Source organism: Chenopodium album, chromosome 8 (genome assembly GCF_948465745.1).
Source record: "Chenopodium album chromosome 8, dcCheAlbu1.1, whole genome shotgun sequence".
In the NCBI taxonomy this organism is placed as follows: Eukaryota; Viridiplantae; Streptophyta; class Magnoliopsida; order Caryophyllales; family Amaranthaceae; genus Chenopodium; species Chenopodium album.
The window spans coordinates 53,568,346-53,580,610 of record NC_137841.1 but is presented as its reverse complement, the minus strand read 5'-3'; positions in this window follow the sequence as shown (position 1 = coordinate 53,580,610).

Below are 12,265 nucleotides of genomic sequence, written 5' to 3'. Positions count from 1 at the left end.
AATATTATCATGCTTTACAGAATATTATTATGATGGTGATTATTATGTTGCTTGATATATTATTATTGGTATTGCTTGATCACACGTTTTATGCATGCTTAAAGAGAATTTGTAATTGTAATCATGCTAAATAATAGATTTGTTTGTGCATTAATATTCAACCAACATAGATTAAACAGGTTTATGGTTAGCCTAGTGATTGTTTATTAGTCATAAAGCGCACATGAATATGAGAAGAATAAAGTAGAGGCCTATTTTTAGAGCAGGTTCAATCTCTTTTAGGTTGGATTTGTACCTTCATCCTCGAATATCCAGTCATGGTTCCAGACCACTATGGAAATAGCGATCTCATGGATCGTGAAGGGGTGTAACCTTCATCCTATGAACGATTTACAAGCTCCAAAAACTTGTTGGCGACTCTTTTACTCTAGCTTCCTTCCCTTTGGACGCCACCATGCTTAATTGTATGATCACAGTGGGGCTCATGTGTGGGATAATTTAAATATTCCTTACAATCGTCGAGACGGAAATGTCACTCTAAAGGTTACTTAAAACTAAAGGGAATAAATAAATAACAGAAATAAATAAAATATATTGATCAAAGAAAACTTTGAACGAGGTTGAACAACTCAAACTGACTATCCCAGGAAAAGAGAAATTTAAAAGATAACAAATGAAATTCAATAAAAATTTCCAAGAACAAACTTACACTCTGCTCTCAACCCTGACTCAATAGGAACTATTTTTCGCCTGCAAATAACATTTAGGCTCCACAATCAGTGGGGAGTAACTACCAGTTCTCCATTACATGTAGAAACACAAAGCTAAGTAAAGAAAAGCTTAGACACAAGCATATAACATAACAACCAGAAGGAACGTTAACCCACCCAAGAATAACATAATGAACTTAAAGTATAAATAAAACATTGAAACATGACTACAATACTTACATAGGGAAAAATAAGTCGTTAATCTTCCCTAGAGCCAATTAAATTTATAAACACTTAACAAACCTAAATACGAGTATAGAGGTAAGTCAAGGGTCGGATCCAAAGGAACGGTAATGTTCAAGCACTGTCAATTATGCGATTAAGCTAGGTCGAAATAGAAGGTAAGAGGTAACACTAACAACTAACAAAACAAACAACCAAACTAATGAAATACAATGAATGGGGATCAACAAGTAATCATGACAATTGCAACAACTTGAGAAGAGCATGACAATCAAAGGTTGTGAAGACTAATGATAAGTGTTATCAATTGGAATTAAAGAGCTATCTCCTATTTGTTAAGCTAGGGTTCACTATGAATAACTGTAGACACCCAAATGTGTCTCCCCAAAACCAAACCTAGTGATGAATACCTTTCATGTCATTTGATTATCGAACAAAGCAAAAGTGTGAAAAGTATAGTGATGAGGATGTTTTTATTAAAATATCTCTTCTTTCTGTTTTTGAAAATATTTCTTTTCATACCCTATTTATGAAAAACATGCATTCTAGTTTAGTTTGGTCCAAGATATGGGTCCAATAATAGTATAGTTGGATGGGGCTTGAAAAAACCTTTAAAACGATATATTATAGGAAAAAATAGAAATAATAATCCCAACTTTGTCTAATTTATGCAAAATAATCTCAACTTTCGTTAATACTGGAATAATCCGAAGTTTGGGGGGTCTTCTTTTTCTTCAATCCCAATTACCGGTTACCAGTTGAAAAGGTTATTTTATTTATTTATATATATAGACAAAAAAAAAACCAGATTCCCAGCCCCGTTGCTCACCGAATCTCCAGCCACCACAATCCCACAACCCTCCTCCCGCCGTCCACAACCCACAACCCTCCTCCCGCCGTCCAACCGCACTAATCCCGGTAAACCCCAGTCGTCCTTCCCCCTTGAACCACCACCCTCAAACTTCCCCGCAAACCCACGAATCTCCTTTACCGTCAACCTGCTCCAGCCACCACCACCACTTGAAACCTCCACAAAACCACCTCGCGAAAACCCTCAAACCACTCGAAAACCCTTAAAACCTCCTCCCTTAGTTCCAAAAACCCCCAAAAACTCCTCCCCCGCCATTGAAAACCCTAACCACAAGGGTTTCGAGGTGGAGGAGGAGTTTTTGGGGTTTTTTGAGAGTGGGAAAGGGGTTTTTTGTGGTGGACTGGTGCTTGCGTGGAGGGGTTAGAGGGTATTTCGGGGAAGGGGAAAAATGGGCGGTCGACGTGGGAAGATTGGCGGTCGGCGATTGGCGGCAGACTCGGCAGTGATGGTGGTCTGGTGGGGGTTAAGGTGGGACGGTGTAGAGGGGAGGTTGGTTGTGTTTCTGATTTTTTTGTTTTTATTTTTGTTTTTGTTTTAGTTTTTTTTTTAATTTTTAGACCAATCAGGACTTGACACGTGTCAAGTGACCTGATATAACAGGTCATTGACTTTTGTTGACCGGTTAGGGATTAAAGAAAAATAAGACCCCCCAAAGTTCGGATTATTCCATTATTAACGAAAGTTGGGATTATTCTGCATAAATTAGACAAAGTTGGGATTATTATTTCTAATTTTTCCTATATTATAAACCCAATTCCAATGAATAATGAGAAAGTTATGGCCAAAATACTAAACTGGGCTTTAACTAGATATTACCTAAGGCCCAATGATCATGTGGAGGGTCCAAAGGTTTAATACTATTGCTAAACTAATTAGGATTTATTAGAAGCTTCTATGAGTTTCTAAACGATCTTAATTATCCTTTTTGAAAAGATAAAATCAAAGAGTTTGAAATTGAATAAAACATTGTTTTTTTAAGTCCTAATTCTATTCAAATTTAAAGATGTTCAAAGACAAACAGATAATATTTTTGTGCCTCATAATATTAATCCAAATCTTATATGGTTGGATAGATTTTGAAATTATCTTTCCAATAACATATTATAATATTAATTCCGAGCTATAACGAAAAAGATATGAATGGAATACGAAACTCAACCTAAAACTTACACCCTTCCACTATTTCGGTCATACGTTTTTATCTACAAAAGATTTTAATCTGATTCTAATTGGGTTGGAAGGTAAACTTCAAGATATTTTAAATGAAATATTATATGACATATTTGGACTTCTAGATTAAAAGATATGATAAAAACAAAATCCGCAAAAACGTTGTCCCCGCGCCAAACGACGGGTCTTTTCTCTGGCGACAATACCTGTCGCCTGGCGATGAGCTTGTCATCTGGAACTGCTCCTATCGTTGGAGACAGGAGGTCTTTTATTCTGAATAGGACTTAAACTCCTTTCTATCGTTTCCGTGCTATTTTCTCTATAAATAGGGGTCGTATCTCCCTGTTTTTAATCATTCACAACAATCATCTCTCTCTCTCTCTAAAAGCTAGAAGCTTTCCTTATCTCTCTATTCTTTTTCTTAACCTTCCCTGTTACAAAATTCCACATACATTAGATCTAGAAACACCTACCCAAGTTCGAAATTGCTTTCGCCCTAGACGTGAAAGGTTTGATATTTCTGATGGTTTGGCCCCAATGTCTATTTCAATTATTTAATTTAATCGTTTGTTTATACTTTGCCTTGAAGTTAATAACGTGTGTATTTTTTATTAGAAAAAGGTACGAGGCATCAAAGTAAATAATTTAATTACTATCTATTTTTTTATATAGAAATCATGCATAGATTATTAAATTAATTCCTAGTATCATGTTAGGATGTTTTATCGCTTCCTAGTATCATGCTTAGGGTTAATTACTATTTCTAATATCAAGTATTATTATTATTATGCTTCCTATTTCTTTCCTAATATCATGTTAGTATCATGTTAGGAATAAAGCTTTGATCTTTAATAATGTTTAGTGACATGCTAGGGTTTGTTATTAATCTTGTTAGTATGTATCATGTCTAGGATCTTGCTAATATTGTTATGCTTTAACCTTATTGTTTTGATTATAATTATTATTATGATTAGTATATTGCTTGATATTATTTATTATTATTGCTTGATCATGTTGTTTATGCATGTTTAAACGGAACTTGTACTTGTAATTACGCATAATAAGATAATTAATAATCTTGTTTAGAACTAATATCATTATAATTTAAGTGATCGCCAATTATAGATTTATTTGTGCATTAATATTCAACCAACATAGATAAAATAATTTTAGGGTAAACCTATTGATTGCATGGTAGTAAGAAAGCGCACATGAATACGAGAAGAATAAAGTAGAGACCTATTTTTAGGGCAGGTTCAATCTCTTTTAGGTTGGATTTGTACCTTCATCCCCGAACTTCTAGTCATGGTTCCAGACCTATTGGAGTTAACGATCTCCTAGATCGTTAAGGGGTGTAACCTTCACCCTATGAACAGGTTACAAGTTCCTAAAACTTGTTAGCGATTCTTTTACTGTAGCTTCCTACCCTTTGGACGCCACCATGCTTAAGTGTATGATCACAGTGGGGCTCAAGTGTAGGATGGCTTGAAATTTTCCCTACAGTTTTTTTGGCAACTCCTTTGGGGACGGATTTCTATTTTAATTCCTAAAAATTTATTTTGGCAATGATTTAGAATGAATGGATGAGACTCGAAAAGTTCTAATTATTTTATCAGCGTAATTTTGATTGACATTATTGGCATAAGCATAAAAAGGTTCCCATTAGAAACACAATCCGTAATGAGTAAAAAAAACATAGGATTTTTACGCGTAGGAATCTAGGAAAATATCTTTCACAACTAAAATCGAAATAATGCTACGAAAAAACTAGAAAATTCAAGAATAGAAAGCTAGAAAGGCATGTAGGAATTAACGCTGATAAAACAGCGTCAGCGCCAAACGGCGACGCTGTTGCCTGGAGACAAGCTTGTCCTCTGGCGACAGTGGCAGCGTTTGGCGACGACGCTACTTTCTCGCGCCAAATTCTGCCACTACCGAGCCAACAAAAATCTACCTTCTTGTTTCGATTAGTTTTCTAGTACTGTTTGCTCGGTTTTACTTCCTGATTGAGTTTTTCCCTTATTTCTGACACCCATATGTGTTCTACATATGGCCATAACCCTCTGGGAATTCTTGCTCCATCTACCCAATCAAATGCTCCTGGCGATGAAGGGCACATCCGAGATTGTTGAATTCACCAAACCATTAAAGCGAGTTTAACTCACGGGGTCCCATCCACACGCGCCAACCCTTCCAAAGGTAATTCTTTCATGTGGTGCACCTGGACTCATAACCATGGACCCTCTTTGACTAACCCATATCCTTAACTTTAGAGAACTAGAGCCATGGTTAGGTTGCAAACTCATTGCATCATATCGTGACTATATGACTACTTGTGCATTATTTTTTGTGCATATTTTATGTGTTTTCCCCTAACTATTTGTTTGACTTGTAAATGAGTTAAATAAATTAATTAATAACTAAAGGACTTTGCTTTATTAATTTAAACTAATAATTATGTCTAAAATCGAGTCATAGTTCATTTGAGTCAACCCGGATTTTTATTCCCGTTGACTACAAGCGTCAACTTGTTTCGGTGATAGCTGGAGTTATAGGAAGAGTTACGTGTTGTACAACCTATGGATCTATAGCTCCGAGTTTTATCTTTAATTGGCGTTGCTTTCGTCCTAATCAGAGTCACATATAAAAAGTAAGGACTAAAATACTACAACCTTTTCATTTTAGTGCAAATACATGAGGTCTTAACTTAGTCTTTGTTCGAGTCTAGTCACATGGTCATGACAAAAGTCTTAACTTGTCACCTACACTCACTAGTTTAGCACACACTTTGTGAATATGTCACCATGACCATGTCTTAGGTTCATACATGAGTTGTCTTTTCCGTCATTTGAGTTGGGGGTACATTCTATTCCTACTTCTTCTATATCTCCCCATCTACATCATCTTTCCATTCCATACATGCTTTCTTCATATCAAAATATTCATTCTTCTAACCTCCTTTCATCTATTGCATGTTGAATAGAGTTTGAGTCAAATAATTAACAGTAAATATCCCCAATTTCCTGTCCACAACACTTGGTCAAGGAGGGAAGGATGATTAATCAAGGATAACACCTTTGTTCAAGTGCTACTTTTTGACAAACCAATTAGTCGGAAAAGAAAGGCTAAGAAGATATAATGGTGTCTCAAGAACAAGTTAATGAACTCAAGAAGGATGTGGCCAACATAACTGAATTAATGAAGAGTATAGCTCTTCAAGTAAATGATCAGGTGAAGCAACAACAAATGGAGCTCATGCAAAAAAGCTTGAGCAAAATATCCAATGACTATAGATTCCAGGGCATTAAGCTCGCAAAGGGTCTTAATGGACAAGGAACTTCTACAGCAAAAGTTCAATGCCACAAACATCCCTAAGTTCAAGGCAATAGACAATCCCTACTTCCACTTAAGGGAATTTGAGATAATAATGAATATTAAGGTATTAAGGGGATAGATAAGAAAATTTTTCATACATTGTTTTCTTTATCACTTGAAACCATTTGTCAACAATGGTTCTTTTCTCTTGATAAACAGAAATCCTCTACTTAGGATGCTATTGTAAATACTTTCATTGATAGATAAAAATGTAATATTCAAGTCAAAACCGACTATAGAAAACTTGAGATGTTAAGACAAAAGGAGAATGAAGGCTTTACTTCTTTCTTTAATAAGTGGAGGGAAACTTCCTCTAAGATGATTAAGGTGCCCACCGAAAAAGAATCTGTAAGGATGTTAATCAAGAACCTTCAAGACAAGTATTCGAATCATTTGAAATATCAACACAACTTGAATGCTTTCAAAACCTTCTATGACATAGGAATTGAAATAGAAGATGACCTTGCAAAGCAAAAAGCTACTAACAATAGCAACAACAATGGATGGAAAGGAAAGAAGAACAACAATTCTTCTTCTTCCGAAAACTCCCACTTTAGTAACAATGTTAGTACCTTTGATCTCAATGAAGTCTTAGCCATGGATAATCAAGAGTCTAAAAAGAAACTAAGGAATGATTTCACTCCTATTGGGATGAACTATGATACTGCCTTCGATCGACTCCATGTCAAGGGACTCCTTACTCCCATTGGACCTATTCAAGATCATGCACATGAGAAGAGATTGCCTAGTTGTAACCATGATTCACATTGCAAATACCATCAAGGTAGGGGACAAACCACTGAGAGTTGTTGGAAGCTAAAAGAGGCTATCCAACATTTGATCGATAATAACAAGCTTCCTATACCTCCAGCTAGCATGAAAAGCGAGTAATGATAAGGCATCAGACAAGAGGCGAGCTTCAACGACAAGATTTCGTGACCTTTTTTTATTTCTTTTATTCATTCTTTCCCCAATAAGTCTAGCATAGGCACCCTGCATTTTCCATAGATTTACTTTGTAGGTTTTTTCTTTTTTCCCTTTTAATAAAGTGAGCATTTATTTTCTTACATGTGATCATTTCATTGCATTAAACAAAATAATAAAAAAAAACCATATCGAACTAAGCACAAGGTATACCAATGATTTGAGGCACCCTTTGTAGCCTATCATATCATCTTCACCCTTTTAAATATACAATCTTTTTTTGATAAACCACTTTGAACCTCACCTAACGATAGACCTTTCTTTTTTCAACCCACATCTACCTAACCTTGGGATGGGATAATGTGCAATTTATGAAATTTTCAAAGAATAAAAGCTTAAGTGATTTTATAAAAATTTCTAAAAAATAAAATAGCAATAAAAGTGTGCAAAAGGGAAAGTATTTCAATGTCATTGATATGAACATGTCTTTGATATGAACACGTCTCATATTGCGTCTCTTATCGAGTACTCGGTACCATGCCTGAGAAACATAAATGCCAAGTGAGTGATAGACTGTATGATCGGGATTGCCCATACTTATCAAAAAAGGTTCAAAATTAAAAAAATGCAAAAGCGAAAAAAAAGAGCAAAAAAAAAAAAAAAAAAAAGGAAAGAGCTTAAAAGTGAGAAACCTCAAGCATAATAATACAAAGGTTCAAAAGCAAGGTTGCACACCTTGGGGGCTTATCTAGGGTCTTGATTCTTTATCCCTTTCTTCTTCAACATTTAGCCTAACTACGTTACAACCCTTAAAAGACCTCTTTGAGGTATAGACATACTTGTGCGAGGTTTGGCTAGAGCTACGTTCGGCCTGATTCCTAACGGATACGTATGAAACCTCACATCAAGGTGCGGCCGTAATAAAAATCCATTTATATTTAAGTTCATAATTGATCATATCAAGGGGATCTCCTATGCTCATCCTTATTTATTTAGAGCTAGACTTGGGGGCTTGATCCCTACATCATTAGCTTACCTAGCATAAAGAGTCACCATTATTTGGCTCCTCTCATAATACTTTCCCATACACTTTTCCTTTGCAGCCTAGCTTTAGTGTCACTTTCACACACTGCACAGATACATGACCAAATGATACTTCCCTTAGGAACTTTTTGTCACGAAATATTAACATAACATGGAAGATACCTTGTCATCATTGCATCACGAAGTATGAGATGCTTAGCCTCCGTGCCTATGTTACCTAAATACTTTCATCCAAAATTTTAAAATAAAGATAGCCTAGGATGTTACAATCTTTGCGCCTTAAGATACGACGTTGATCCATATATTTGTTAAAGATCATTCAACATGCACCTTCAAAAACTTCACTTCCTGTCTTTTTGTGTCTTTCTTTTTCGGGAGAAAGTCGGTACCCTCCACAAAAATGACGGAATTTTTTTGTTTTTCTGCGTTTTAAAGTCAAATGCACACATAAGTCATGTACATATCGAGTCTCATGAGTCAATACTTAGCACACACGAGTCACAATTGAGTTGAGTCGACCTCGAGTCAATCAATCACATTAAGTTAGGTTTATAGCTTTAGTTGTGTCAAGCTATATATGTCAAAACACTTTGAGTCGAGTCATGACAAGTCATATGTGTAAAAACCACATTAAGTATTATGCAATGATTCAAGCAAAACTGAGCCTTAGGTCAACCCCTAAGAAGATGAGCAAAGACATATAGTCCAAAATATAAATGCAGGTACAAAAGATTTGAAGCAAAAGGACGCAAATGGCTTAGCAAATCAACTAGAGTCGGCCTGATTGCAGTTAGATTGACGATCAGCCTTATTTATCGAGCACATCCGGATTTTAATCAAGCACCTCAGACTTGGTAAAACCCTTAAGGATATAGTTTTCAATAGAGTTTCAAGGCATAGAAAGCTATCACTTCCAAAGAGAAACCGAGCAAGAATGTTCCCAATTTTTTTGAAAAACTGTGAATTTAAATGCGTGAAATTCTTCCAAGATGAGAGGAGTTTGAGCAAAATTAGAGATGAAGAGCTTTAATTTGCAAAAGATTTGAGCGATCTTGGTTGAAAGGAAACGACCAAGTTGAAGGTTCAAAGCGAAACCGAGCAACGAACAACAGCAGCAGCAAAAATGGAGAAGAAAGGACTATTTTTTTTTACTCTGTCACCAAACAACAAAATTGTCGTCTAGCGCTGGTCTTTGTCGCCTGGCGACAGAGCTAAATCCTGGCGACAGTGCGTTCCGGCGTGCGCTGGTGCGGCGACAGAATATGTGGCCCTCATAAGTGACTATGTGAACCTTATGCAGCAATTTCGTGTTAATTGGTACGCTAGTTAGCCCCTATAAGCAATTTTACATGATTAAGTAATCGGCTCGATTACAATCACTGTAGGTGATCGACCTGATAAAAAATCATCTCACTAAGCTTAAAGCGCCTAAACATTGGCTCATCGCAAAGGCACCGACATAATGGTTTGCAAGTAGCAAAAGGCACCGATATAATGGTTCACAAGCAGCAGAAAGTAGCTATGTAATGGTTCATAGGCAGCAAAATGCGCCGACGTTCTAGCACCGTGGAAATTTCAGCAAATATCGCGGTAGCAAAGTTTAAGCGAGCTTTGAGGATCAACAAGCCTTTGTCTTTGGTAATATTCTTCGGAATATTATCACAACAACTGAAGATGGCTTCAAGCAAAGTTATCTTCGACAGTGTTCCCTAGGATATGGAAAGTTGTCAGAACGCTGAGGATTTTTTTAAGCGAAGTTATCTTAGATGACGTTCCCTAGATTGTAGAGGGTTGTCATAGAAAACTGAGGATGGCTTCAAGAGAAGTTATCTTCGACGACGTTCGCTAAGATTTAGGAGGTTGTCACCTAGATTTGAGAAGATGGCACGAGATGGGCAGTCTTCGACGACATTTGCTAAGATTAAGGAGGTTGTCACCTAAATTTGAGAAGATAGCACGAGATGGGCGGTCTTCGACAACATTCACTAAGATCGTGGAGGTTGTCACCTAGATTTGAGAAGAACCATTCGTGATGAAGCATTCGTCGACAACATTCGCTATGATTGGGAAAGTTGTCACTAGGATTCAAGAAAAAAAGTTGAGATGTAGCAGCATTGATCGATGGCGTTCCCTAGCTTGTGAAGAGTTGTCATAAACAACTAAGGATGACTTCAAGCGAAGTTATCTTTGACATCATTCCCTAGGATATGGAATGTTGTCAGATAACTGAGGATGGCTTCAAGCGAAGTTATCATCGACGACGTTCCCTAGGATGTGGAAGGTTGTCAAAAGCAGGAGGTGGCTTCAAGTGAAGTTATCTTCGATCATATTCCCTAGGATGTGGAAGATGGTCATAAAAAAACGTAAAATTGAAGGCAGTTACAAGTGTAGCACTCTTTAGGCGGTATCCCTTGGCTTGAGGAAGATCGTCACAAAACCAATTACTCCAGAGACGTGTGCTCGACGGTGCAAGATACGCATTTCTTAACTCTCTTATATGTTTAACTAACGCTATTTTGCAGGTATCGGTGTTACAAGAATGATTTCGGATCGTAGAACGTTTTAAATCATTCTCTGTCCCTATCGTTACTTTGACTTTTTTTTTCGAAACATAAGTTTCTCCAAACTCTATCAAAGTGGGGGCTTCTGTAGACACCCTAATGTGTCTCCCCAAAACCAAACCCAGTGATGAATACCTTTCATGTCATTTGATGAGGATGTTTTTATTAAAATATCTCTTCTTTTTATTTGTGAAAATATTTCTTTTCTTACCCTATTTATGAAAAACGTGCATTTCAATATAGTTTGGTCAATGATATGGGTCCAATAATAGAGTAGTTGGGTGGGGCTTGAAAAAAACCTTTCCAATAATATATTATAAGCCCAATTCCGATGAATAATGAGGAAGTTATGGCCAAAATACTAAACTGGGCTCAAACCGGATTTTACCTACGGCCCAATGATCATGTGGAGGGTCCAAAGGTTTAATCCTATTCCTAAACTAATTAGGATTTATTAGAAGCTTCTATGAGTTTCTAAGAGTACTTAATTATCCGTTTTAAAAAGATAAAATCAAAGAGTTTGAAATTGAATAAAACTTTTGAATTCACAAAGTTTCATATGTGGCTGGTCGCCTCGTACGGCTAGCCACAATAAATTTTTTTTTTATTTTTTAATTCTTCTTCTCTCTCTTCTCTTTCTTTCTCCTCTTTTAATTTCTTCTTCTCCATTTAGCCACCTATATCACCCCCTTCACCAAGCACTCTCCTTTTTCTCTCTCCTCCTTTCTCCAAAAAAAGGGCAGCATACTTGCAAAACAAGCCACATGCAATTACAAAGGAAGAACGCATGTCATCCACCAACCTATCGTCGTACTCCGTGAGCTCCTCGTACTCCGTCGTCGGTAAAAACTTAAAGGTTTTTAAGGCCAACTTCGGCCATAAAAACTCTAGATGTAAAGTTTTCATGGTCAAATTTGGCATTTTTATTCATATTTGACGTGAAATTCGAAGCCATTGTTAATTTTAAAGGTATTTGTTCGATTTAATTTTTTTTTAACGATTTGGTTGTGGGTTCGGTTGGCAAATGTTTGTTTGTGGGTTTGGTGTGTGGTGGAGGTGGCGACATGGCGTATTAGGGGTAAGTCTAGTGGCATTTGGGGGTGGTGGTAGGTCAAGGGTTACTAGGTTGCGGGTTACTTAAGGGAATACTAGATGGGTAGATTGGGGGTTAATTAAAGGGTTACAAGATAGGTTACTTAAGTGGTATTACTTGAATGGGTTATTAGGGGTTACTTAGTGTAGGCGTCGCTCGAAGTGCGCCTACGTAAAAAGCATGTTGTGAATATGCTTGGCACTCATAGGAAGTGGGAATTGACATATACGATTAGGGACAAGGAAAGTAGGGAGCCGCCAACAAGTTTTTTAAG